This window comes from Corapipo altera, unplaced genomic scaffold, assembly GCF_003945725.1.
Source record: "Corapipo altera isolate COAL_440 unplaced genomic scaffold, ASM394572v1 1, whole genome shotgun sequence".
In the NCBI taxonomy this organism is placed as follows: Eukaryota; Metazoa; Chordata; class Aves; order Passeriformes; family Pipridae; genus Corapipo; species Corapipo altera.
The window spans coordinates 15,264,431-15,275,094 of record NW_020884873.1 but is presented as its reverse complement, the minus strand read 5'-3'; positions in this window follow the sequence as shown (position 1 = coordinate 15,275,094).

The window sequence follows — 10,664 nt, the reverse complement described above, 5'->3', positions numbered from 1 at the left end:
GTAAACCTTGGTTTCTGTATGAAGTGAAAGAGAAGGGCAGATGTTTTGGATGTCTGGAAACCTCTTATTTAATTTGCCCATCTCTGATGTTACTTGACCTTCTCTATGTGTGTGTGTGTTTGCTTTTGAAATGTGGTGGCTGAGGGATCAGAGGAACATCCAGAAGAGAAGTGAGAGAAGCAATTAGAGGTAACGAGTTCCAGTTCATTGAAGCATTCTGTTGATCTACATTTTACAGTGGTATTGAGTGGACGCCTGAGTGTAGCTGTCATGAGATAATCCCGATGTTTAGGGATTAGAGCTGCTTGGCTGCATTTTGGGCCTTAACTCCCTTTGCTCTCCAATAAATTTAATTTTGCCAGCAATCTTGTAAATTCAGTTTGAAAGATGTGTGTGTATTTTCCCCAGCATGCTTCCCCCTCCCTCTGCTTCACTTTCCTGAGCGCACCTCCTTTTTTCTAGGTTGAGTTAGAGGTGTTTGTAGGAGCCAAATCTACGATGACAGGGGCTGTATGAAACAGTCCTCGCCAGTCCTGGTCCACGCCACTGTCCTGACCCCACAGCATTCCCTGTCAGGGCTCTGCTGAGCTGTGCCAGGGCATCTTTCCTGCAGAAAACCTTTGCTGAGAAAGACCCGACATAGTTTTCTAGGTTTCTAACCTTCATTCTCAGCTCTGGAAGATTTCCAGGGTGTTTGTGAACCGTTCCAGTGTCTCTCTTGTTTGGCTTGTCACACATACATATGGCATCTATCGAAACCACCCCCATCAGTTCTCTTGCTGGTCTGAAGGAAATGGGTCTTTAACTCCTTAGCAGTGATATGATGTATTTAAGTGGCCACAAAGAAGGAAAGGTTGTACACAAAAACTCCATTGTTTAATGAGGGGCATCAGCTGAACTTGAGCTGGATCCAGCATCTGCTTGGGCAGAGCAGGAAATTTTGGCAGTTTCTGTCAGCTCACTTAGTGCGACATTGGTGTTCAATCAGCTATACCATTGCCACCTCCTAACCTTTGGAGTGTGGGCAGAGTGTACTTGTAATTCATACCGATTAGAAAAGAGGTAATGAGATCTTTTACTTGGATAGGACAGTGGGATTCACTCTGGCATATTTTTGGAAGGGGCTGTGCTTTCGCGCGGCTGTTGCTTGTGCTTGCCTTTGTCTAGGAGAGTTTGTTGTGCAGAAAGATTGGATGCTTGCTTCAAAGAGCATGAGCTAGAAGCAATTGTTGATTTATTTTTTTTGTATGACTTTCTTGGGTTTTACCTGCTCATAATTGCCTCAGCAATAATGCAAGTATTAGCATAGAGATGGGGAAGAAGCTGCACCATTTAAGGGGGGGAAAAAACCTCAGCGTGTCAGCACTTTTTACCCTCTGGCTGTACGTAGCTGAATTTCCTTTAATAAAGAGACTAAAGAAGCAACTTTATGTGGCGTTCTGTGTGCTGCAAATATCAAAATATGCTCCCCAGAGGCCTTTGAGGTCTTGGGATCTGGATCCAGCTCAGGTTTCTTCAAGGAACAAGAGCATTGTGCTCTTTTAACGGAGGCTTTCTGTACAGCTTTCCCACTGCTATTTCTGTAGGAGATCCTTGCAGACACTTGGGGTGGTTATCACCATTGGGGGTGATGCCCAGGAAGAAAATCCCACCAAAGCATCGCTAAAAAGCCTTGATTTAGTGCTGCGTGGGCTGACGGGAGGCTGTAGCTGGGATCCTAGTGCTATAATTTGCTGCTTGCGGTTGCTGTTCCCTTACCCGGGTAGAGGCGGGAGGGTCGCCTTTCTTCCAGCCTGCTCACTGACCTCAGGCAGGGAGGCAGGGGAAGGCTGGACTCTGTGCTGCTGCTGCTGCGGGGCTGGGTGCCTTCTTCCTGCAATCCCAGATCTGCAGGCAGAGAAGCCAAGCATGACTCTCCAAGGAGTTTCTGTGGGATCATGCTTCTGAGCCATCTCTGCCTGTCTTTTTGGTTTTATTCTGTTCTGTGGCTTTGCTTCCTTTTTGTGGGAAGAAGTGAGGGGAAGTGCAAGGAATGGCTTCTCCATTACCCTTTGTACTCTTCTGTCCTGGAAAGCAGGTCTGTCAGAGGCCTCTTTCCTATCCTTGTTTCATGTTAAAAGCCCTGTGGCGCTGAAGTGAAGCTGGACCAGGAGGGAGTGTATTTTATAGGTACTTTGCCTTGCCTGTTCTTGAAGCTCAGCTTTGGAGTGATGTGGGGTTGTTCCTGGGATTAAAGACTGCTCTCTCTGAGTGATGCTGCTTTTACTTCCATTAGTGGGACCAGCCATATAGCCTGAGGAGATCCAAAAGGTTCATTCATGGAAGGAAATCTAGGCTGTGGTGTTGCTGCAGCAGATGGAACCCTGGGGCATACTGAAGGAAATGGGAGCTGGCAGCGTGATATGGGCAGATGTCCTGGGACTGGTGGCATGTACAAGAGTGGGAAGCAGGAGTTTGTGTTATGTTGGTCTTAGGAATGATTCAGATCGTGGAAGAAACTGTGGCAATAAAGCGTTTGCAGCACTGCTGCTGTTTTGCAGTAGTGGATCTGAATGTCTCTTGGGCAGCCTGCAGGAGAATCCAGTTGGCTTCTGAAGTTCCTGTCCATCCTGCTGTTTGTTTTGTCCAGGAGCAGAAGTTGAAGCATGTGAAAATGCAGAATGCTCTCAATACTCCGGTTTTTGGAAGAGGTGTGTTACACTACGGCAGTGCTGTGGGGGTTGGGGTTTGACCTTCTGTGGTCTGAAGGTGCTGGGTGCTGTGTCCTCAATGCAAAGGAGACAGAGAACATACCAGAGTGAGAACCTGTGCTGCAGCAGGCTGTGACTGGAGAGACTTGATACATGGGGCATCTGCATGGTAGGGGTCGGAGTTCATGCCCAGCAAGTGCCCAGCAGGAGAGTGTGGCAAGAAGGCATCGTGTGAGGTCATAATTATGTGGCTATACCTTTTATGTTTTTAGAAATGACTTCATCTCCGCAAGTGTAGCAAATGGATAGTGCTCACTGAGTGCTATTAAATCTAATGGGAATTTTGTAACCAGTTAAAATGGGTGTGAGGTCAGGTTTTGGACCGAGAACTACCCAATATTTCATTTTTTCTTTTTCATCTGACGTATGACCCCAAACTGAATTTACTGCAGATAATCTAAACTTTGCACTGAAAACACAACTATTAATTTTTAATGGTCTCTTCTATGGTACTCACCACTGTGCTTCAGAGATACTGATGATCTTATTTTTTAGTTTTTCTGAGATGTAGAAAAGGTATATTCTGTCTTATTGTAGAAATGGGGAATTGTCGTGCTGGTAATAAGACCAGTTTTGCAAAAATCTGATTGACACTTATAACCTGATTTATTTTTGATTTGTATTTTTTATTGTAGTTGATGGGGTTTTGGTGATATTAAAATCCTTGATCTATGACTCTCCACAACATCCACTCTATATGTGAATGCCACTGCTTCCACAGTCTGATCCTTAAGTGCATCACGTTGGGCAGATATAAAGTGATGTTGTCTTCATCATAAAAAACAGCAGAAAAGCTTGAATTAAGTAACTTTGTCATCATTATAGTTAAACTTCACTTGGAAAATGAGGTTTGAAATCTAACTTTTCAAGTAGAATGAATATTGTTTGTCTTAAACTACAAAACCACGTACCTTTTGGTTTCTGCAGCTGTTTCTCCTGATCAGAACACAGCACTTCCTAGGCTTGAATGCAGTGGGAATCAGGAAAAAATAGCATATAATCCTGATTTGTTGTGACATCCCTGCACATGAGGAAAAAGTGCAAGTTGCATGGGTAGCTGTAGCTGCTATTTTTTAATCCACAGGCCTTGACTTTTGCAGTTGCTATTCTAGGAGAGAATGTAGCTACCTTGCCTTTTGAGTTAAAAGCATGTTTCTGTCTGTGAGCAATCAGAGAGCTGCTGTGTGGACAGGAAAGGCAGGAACTGGCTCCTGACCTGCTCCTGCACTGGCTGCTGTGTGGGACCTGCAACTCTCTCCCTTCTTGGGTACCCAGGTCTCAGTGTGGTCACTTGGACTATCCAGGAGGAGAGAGAGGCATGTTTTGCTGAGGAGACTTTGTGACACATTAGGGCTGCAAATCAATCCCATTGCTTTTTGAAAAGAGGAGATAAGGAGCAATCTGGCAATACACTGTTTGTGCCTCTGCATATGTTCTGGGAATTCTTGTTGCCTTGAAGTGACAGGAGGAGATGAGGTTGGAGTCCTCTCCAATGCTCACATGAATCCAGTGGAGACCTGACATCCGCTGATGTCACCAGCTGAATCTAACAGCTTTTTTTCCCATATGACCTGTGTACCTAAGCACTTCTTGGAAGATTCTGACTTCCTGGGCTAGTTAGATTTCCCTAAGAGTGGTGGTCTACATGCCAAGTGTTGTGAGGGCTGGGCTGAGAGGTCACAATCAGGGACAGGAGGCAATACCATCCTCTGCAATGCCATGGTGGAATGGATTCAGTAGGAGGTGGTAGTGGCTTTTGTGAACAGTGCTGTCTGTGTGATGGTTAGATGTCAACCACGGACCAGAGAATGGTTCAGAGAAGAGGAATGTAAAAAGAAATGGACTAATTGTGGATTTTGATCGTCAAATAGTTACAGTGGAACTAACCCTTTGTAGTGTTTCCATCTGTCATGGTTTAATCCCAACTGGCAGCTAAGCCTCACGCAGCCACTCGTTCACTCCTCCTCACTGGGAAGAGGGAGAGAATCAGAAGACTAAAAGTGAAAAAACTTGTGGGTTGAGATAAAGACAGTTTAACAGGTAAAGCAAAAGCCAAACATGCAAGGAAAGCAAAACAAGCAGTGATTTCACCATGTCCTATGGGTGTTCAGCCATCCCCAGGACAGCAGAGCTTCATTATATGTAATGGTGACTTGGGAAGACAAACTTCATCCCTCCAAATGTCCTCCCTTCCTCCTTCTTCCCCCAGCTTTATATGCTGACCATGACACCATGTGGTATGGAATATCCCTTGTGTCATTTGGGGTCAGCTGTCCTAGCTCTGCCCCCTCCCAAATTACTGTGCACCCCCAGCCTCCTTGCTGGTGGATTGGGGTGAAGCAGAAAAGGCCTTGACTCTGTGTAAGCACTGCTCAGCAGTAACTAAAACATCCCTGAATTATCAACACTGTTTCCAGCACATATCCAAAACACAACCCCATACCAGCTACTGTGAAGAAAATTAACTCTATCCCAGCCAAACCCATGACACCATCTGTCCATCCCTTCTTTCAGTGCTCTCTTCTGACCTGTCAGGACTGTTGTGATGGACTTGGATGTGGTGAATGAGGCTGAGACTGGTATTTGAGTCTATATTGTCTGACCATCTGATAAACGTGTCTATATATATATGTCTGTGTGTGACTTTGCCAGGAAATTGAAATTATGCTTGTAATTAGGTCTGTTTTTTGTGTGTGCTTCTGTCCACTGATTACATCCTTCCAGAAAAGGCTGGCTGCGTTTCATCATCTTGCCTGATCTCTTCTGGCTTTTAACGGGAACATCATGTGGTCAAATACTGCAGATTCAGAAAAATAACTTTTCTCTGTTGATTAATCACAAATTAGCACCATTAAGAATTCTTGGTGCTTCATATTCTGTCTTGAAATCTGCGTGTCTGTAGGGCTGAGAACTGAGTGCATCTGTTTCAGCCAGACCAGTGCAAAGGTTCTCCTGGGGATGTTTCCCTTGGGAAAGGTGTTGACTAGAATAGATGAAAGTGCAGTGAGACTTTGTGCGTGTTTGTTTTCCTTCTGTTATTAATTGCTTAAAGGGTTGAGTAAGAATTCCTCCTCTGCTATGGGTTGATGTTTTCATCTTGAGTGATCAGGTATTTGTAACTGCTTGGCATACCAGGAGGAGCATGGGTTGGATTTGCAGCTTCGACCATGATTCCTTTAAAGACTAGGAATTTTTTGATGAATGATTTCATTTAAGTCTGGACTCTTAGTTGATGGATGTAGATGGAGCATGTCCATGTTTCTTGGGAAGGTTTCCTTAAATAGGCATGACCTTTCTAGTGAAAACAGGAAGATAGTTTTTGCATTGGATTTTTTTGGAGTATGGTGTTTGTTTCATTTTTGGAACTCATGATTACTGCAGACATTTGTGGTGGAAGTAGCTCATAGGCTTGGTAGCTTTGTGGGGCAGGGTTTGACAGCTCCACTGAAGTTTTGATAGGGATACTGGGTTGCTTTGCAGTGTGGCATTTGATACAGCATTTGTTCATCCTTACTGTATTAGTTACATCCTTTCTGAACCAGCCTCTATTTTTCACCTTTGGTGGTCTGGTTCTCCTTCCTTCTCATGCTGGCATCAAAACCTCTGAGGCATCTCTATGTACAGGGAAACGATTAGCCAGTCTGCATGTTTTAACATGTAGCTGGGGAATGGATAGTGATTCACTAGGTCTGCTTCATCCTCTGGTGAGCGTTCTTGTTTCTGTTGGGTTTTAGTAGTTGTTAGTGTGGAATTTGCAGGCAAATTCGGGAGAATGGTCCTGTTCCCTCAGAATGAGGAACCCTCTGGCTGCAACGTGAATGTGGTGGCAGTCTTCCTGAAGTAGTGCCTGTTCCTTACTCCTTGGGAGGTGTAGCAGGAGGTGGGTGTGTTTGACTCCCGCGTGCACTGAAATTTTCCAAGATGCCTGGTTTCAGCTAGTCACTGTTGCTGACAAGGTGTTAGCAAGCTGCTTTGTGAAGTCTGTCTTTAAATAAGCATAAAATCTCTATGCTCGGGCTCAGATATCTATTGTAAGGTGTTCTGTGAGGTAGCTTCTCTTCGATTTCGTGCTTGATAAGGAGGTGATGCATGTGTTCTGGAGAAGATGCAGTACACTGGATAGACTGACCAGCCCTGCTGGCACAGTAGTATCAAGGGCTCTGTTTGCCTTGTGTAGTTGACCTGATCCTCAAGGTTAGTCTGAAATACAAATTTTATGTCCATTCTCCTGGCTCACCAGTTTCTTGATGCCTGAATTGTTGGGAGCTTGCAATTAAGATACTGAGGTCTGTAGATCTGTCTGGTTGGTTCTGCAACTTGTGATTTTTACTTTTGTTTTTAGAATGGGATTTTAAAGACAGTCCTGAAATCTCTGGGCCCTTTGGGAAGGAGTAAACATGTGGCATTTTTCTTCTTCCATGGGTTAATTCCTACCGTGGTAAGGCTTCCCCTGCCTCTGACTTCCTGGGCAGGATTTTTGATGATGAATACAGTCACATTAAGTAGTGGAGAACTTCTTAATAGGTCACTTCCCAACTTTACTTCCTAGGTAATATTTTTCTGTCTTGTATGGATTTTCCTGGGGTGTGGAGGCTGTTGGATGATTAACTTCACTCTCAGAATGATGTGCTTATTTATAGATGGCTATTGCTGAGTGCTCCTCATGGAGGCAACTATCTTCATGAAGTTGCTAGAAAAAATAACCATTAATTTTGTACAGGCTGTGTTTGAACGGGGCAAATAAGATTGCAATGGGAAGGGAGGATGGGATGTGGTATCACTCCATCTTCCAAAGGCTGTTCCATCCTCATGGAGCCAGAGCAGGTGGTCCTGCCTTCCCTAGTTACTCAAGGGGGGCTTTTACCTCTGTTAAATTAGCCCTGGGTTGGAGTTGCTGGAAGCCGGTCTAATCAATGCTAGTTCAGTATTTATGTGTGAAGCTAATTGACAGGGTAGAAAAAGTGATGTTGCCTGTAGGAAACTTTCTTCTTACCTGGAAGAGGTATAAAAATGTAAAATGTAAAATGTCCAATAGGAAATTTTTTCTTCCTTGAGTGGTTTAGCAGTGATAACCAAAAGCAAATTATTCAAGGCTGTGTTCAGAGCCCTCTGATAGTATTGTCATGGCTTCTGCTTCTGTTTACAGATTTCCCATGTAGCTGAATTAAATTAACAAGACCAGTCAATTCATTGCTGCTGTATTTAACCCCCTGGGCAGCAATGAATCTGGCAAGGATGGAGCATCATTTTCATGTGCTGCTTGGAAAGGGAGGATGTACAGCAAAATGAAGTAGTGTTGCTGCTTGGGGGAGGGACTCACAGGCATAGCTCAGGTGTCAGACTAAGGGAATAGTGTAGGTTCCCAGAAGTCTTTTTTTTCTCTACGGCTTCCAGCGTGGGTCAGTCACTAGGTAACATGAAGGTTTTTTTTGTCACGTACAGGCTGGCCGGAGACTGATGTATCCACAGAGTTTGTTCAAGGCAGATAGCATTACAGGAATCAAAACAGATCTCTTGGTTCCTGTTCATTGATTTAATCCTTTGTTTTTAGCGGTTAAATATCCCTGTATTTTTTAGCCTAGCCTTCGTTATCCTGGATTTGAGCCCCTCTTAAATCCTATATTGCGTGGTATTCATGCTAGGAAGAAAAGTGGTGCGAGGTAATGCACAGCAGAATGAAACAACTCTACCAGGTCACCTGTGAAGGAGCAGATATCTTGGAGCACTGGGTTCAGTGGGCCATCTTTTCCCCCTAGTTTGAACTAGGTGATCTCCTTGCTTTAATGCTGCCCCCTCCATCTAAAGGAGGGTCTTTGGGGCTTGGTGAGTTGTGCACTGCTCCTGTCTTGTGGTTCATCAGTTTGCTGTGTTAGCAGGAGGGAGTTTGCAGCATTTTACAGCATCTTTCCCTAGCTCCAGAATTCAGTTAAAATTTATTACATATATGGATCTGCATCCTGTTGTTACATGTTTAATATTTTCTTTAGGCTTGTGCAAAATACATGGTATGACTGTACAGAGTTATATTTTTTTTTAATGCCCTCTCCCATGAGTCTGCATAGCTTGTGAGACTGGTATGATACTATGTGCTTAGCCTTGCAGCCGGTTTGGAATTCTGGGCTTCACCATACCATGCTTGCTTTTCTTGTCTGTTTGCTCCAACTTTTTTATGTGTTTACGGATACTGGTGCAGTTTGCATAGCAGGAAGTGTCCCTTTGTAGCAGCTGATGAGTGGATGACGGACAGCTGATTAAGCTAAACCTTCAAAAGGCTTCTGAAAAAAAAACCCCAGTAGTATTAAATTTATGACTTGCAGATGTTGTATTAGTATTTCTGGGTTAAACAGCATTAGACCACCTGGTGTCGCCTGGTCTGACTGATAACACCCCTTTGCTCTGGGCCACCGAATGCTTGTGTCCGAGGGGTATTTACAGTAGGTACAGCCCGTGTGTAGTGACTCCCTGGGGTGCATGGTGTGAAACCTTTCTTCAAGTCTAAGATGGTCTGAGGGTTAGTAGATTCTGAAAGAAGTGATCCTTTCCCTCTGCTCTCCATTTGGCTCAGAATTTCTTTTTCATGATCTCACAGAAAATGAGTAATGCCAAAGAGAAGAATTTATCACTAAATCCAACTGACTCCACTATGGTGGATGTGTTGCCTCTGCTGTCCTTTTGAGAGGGAAGGTGCTGTCCAGTGCTGGCAGTGCCCGTCTCAGCAGTGCCAACAGTAGCAGTGTGTGCGTTGATGTGGCACAATGTATCCAGAGTGCAGCTGCACATCACTTCTGTCACCTGGGCAGCATCTGTAGCTCTGGCAAGGAGAGCCCTTTGCGTGTTTAGTACCACCATGCCACTGTCAACCTCTCTCACATCCATACTGCTTTAGGAGTGAGTGGTTGTCCACTCCTCCCACAGAGGAGGGCGATTAAACGTTTGCTCATCCACGGTTTCTCTGATCCAACTGTGTTTCCAGCTCCGTCTTTGTATTTGACGGCAGGTCCTCCTTTCCCTTGGCGCGTGTCCGCAACGTGCTCATGTGCCGGCACGCGTGTGCTGCCCTTGAAAACAGACCCAACTTATTAAAATCACTGCTAGTTGCCATGGCAGCTGTTGTCGCTGTGGGCTAATAGGAAAGGCAATTACTGCTGCATGCTGGGGAGCGTACGGGGAGGGTGTGGGCAGGGGGGGACAGGCGACTGCATGCTGATGAATTGTGTGACGGATAAGTTGGCTGTCACAGTGAGCAAGCAGCAGAGGAGAGAAAGACCGGAGATGCCCTGTAATGAGGTTTGGCCAAATATGCCGTGTTTCCACCTCCTGGGCAGTCTCACGGAGAGATTCCCACCCTTCCTTTGATTGTGAAGGGGAATCTCGAGGTTGAGATGCATGTTTGCAGCTGGGTGCAGTGCATTGCTGCTCAGTGACTCTGAGCTGGCCCAGAAACTGAAACAGGGATCTGGAAAACTTTATGCATGTTGAAGATACTCATCTGGTCCCTTTCCTGCTGTTTTCTCTCTGTGAATATTCCTTTTCGGCTCTTACTTTGCTGTTTCCTGTAGGTCAAAGGTAATGATATAAAATAGCTCAAATTTTCTTGAAGTGAGACGAATCAGTTAAGAAAACTGCTTCTCATAGTAAATTTAAAGCTAAAGGGAATTTGCGTCCTTCATCTTTATTCTCTGAATTTGGGCAGCATGTGCCCAAGCAGCGCCAGCACTGTTTGTGCCCAGTGCAAACATGAGAAAAACGGGGACCATTTTATGGTGAGGAGCTTGTGGGAAATCAGTAAATTCCTTGAAAGATTCGAGTCGGGAAAGTAGGTGAGAACTATAAGTCTGCAGCTTCTGTAAATCTTAGGGATATCAAAAACTGATTGACAGTGTCTGACAGAGCCCTGCACTCTCAAATTGCTAC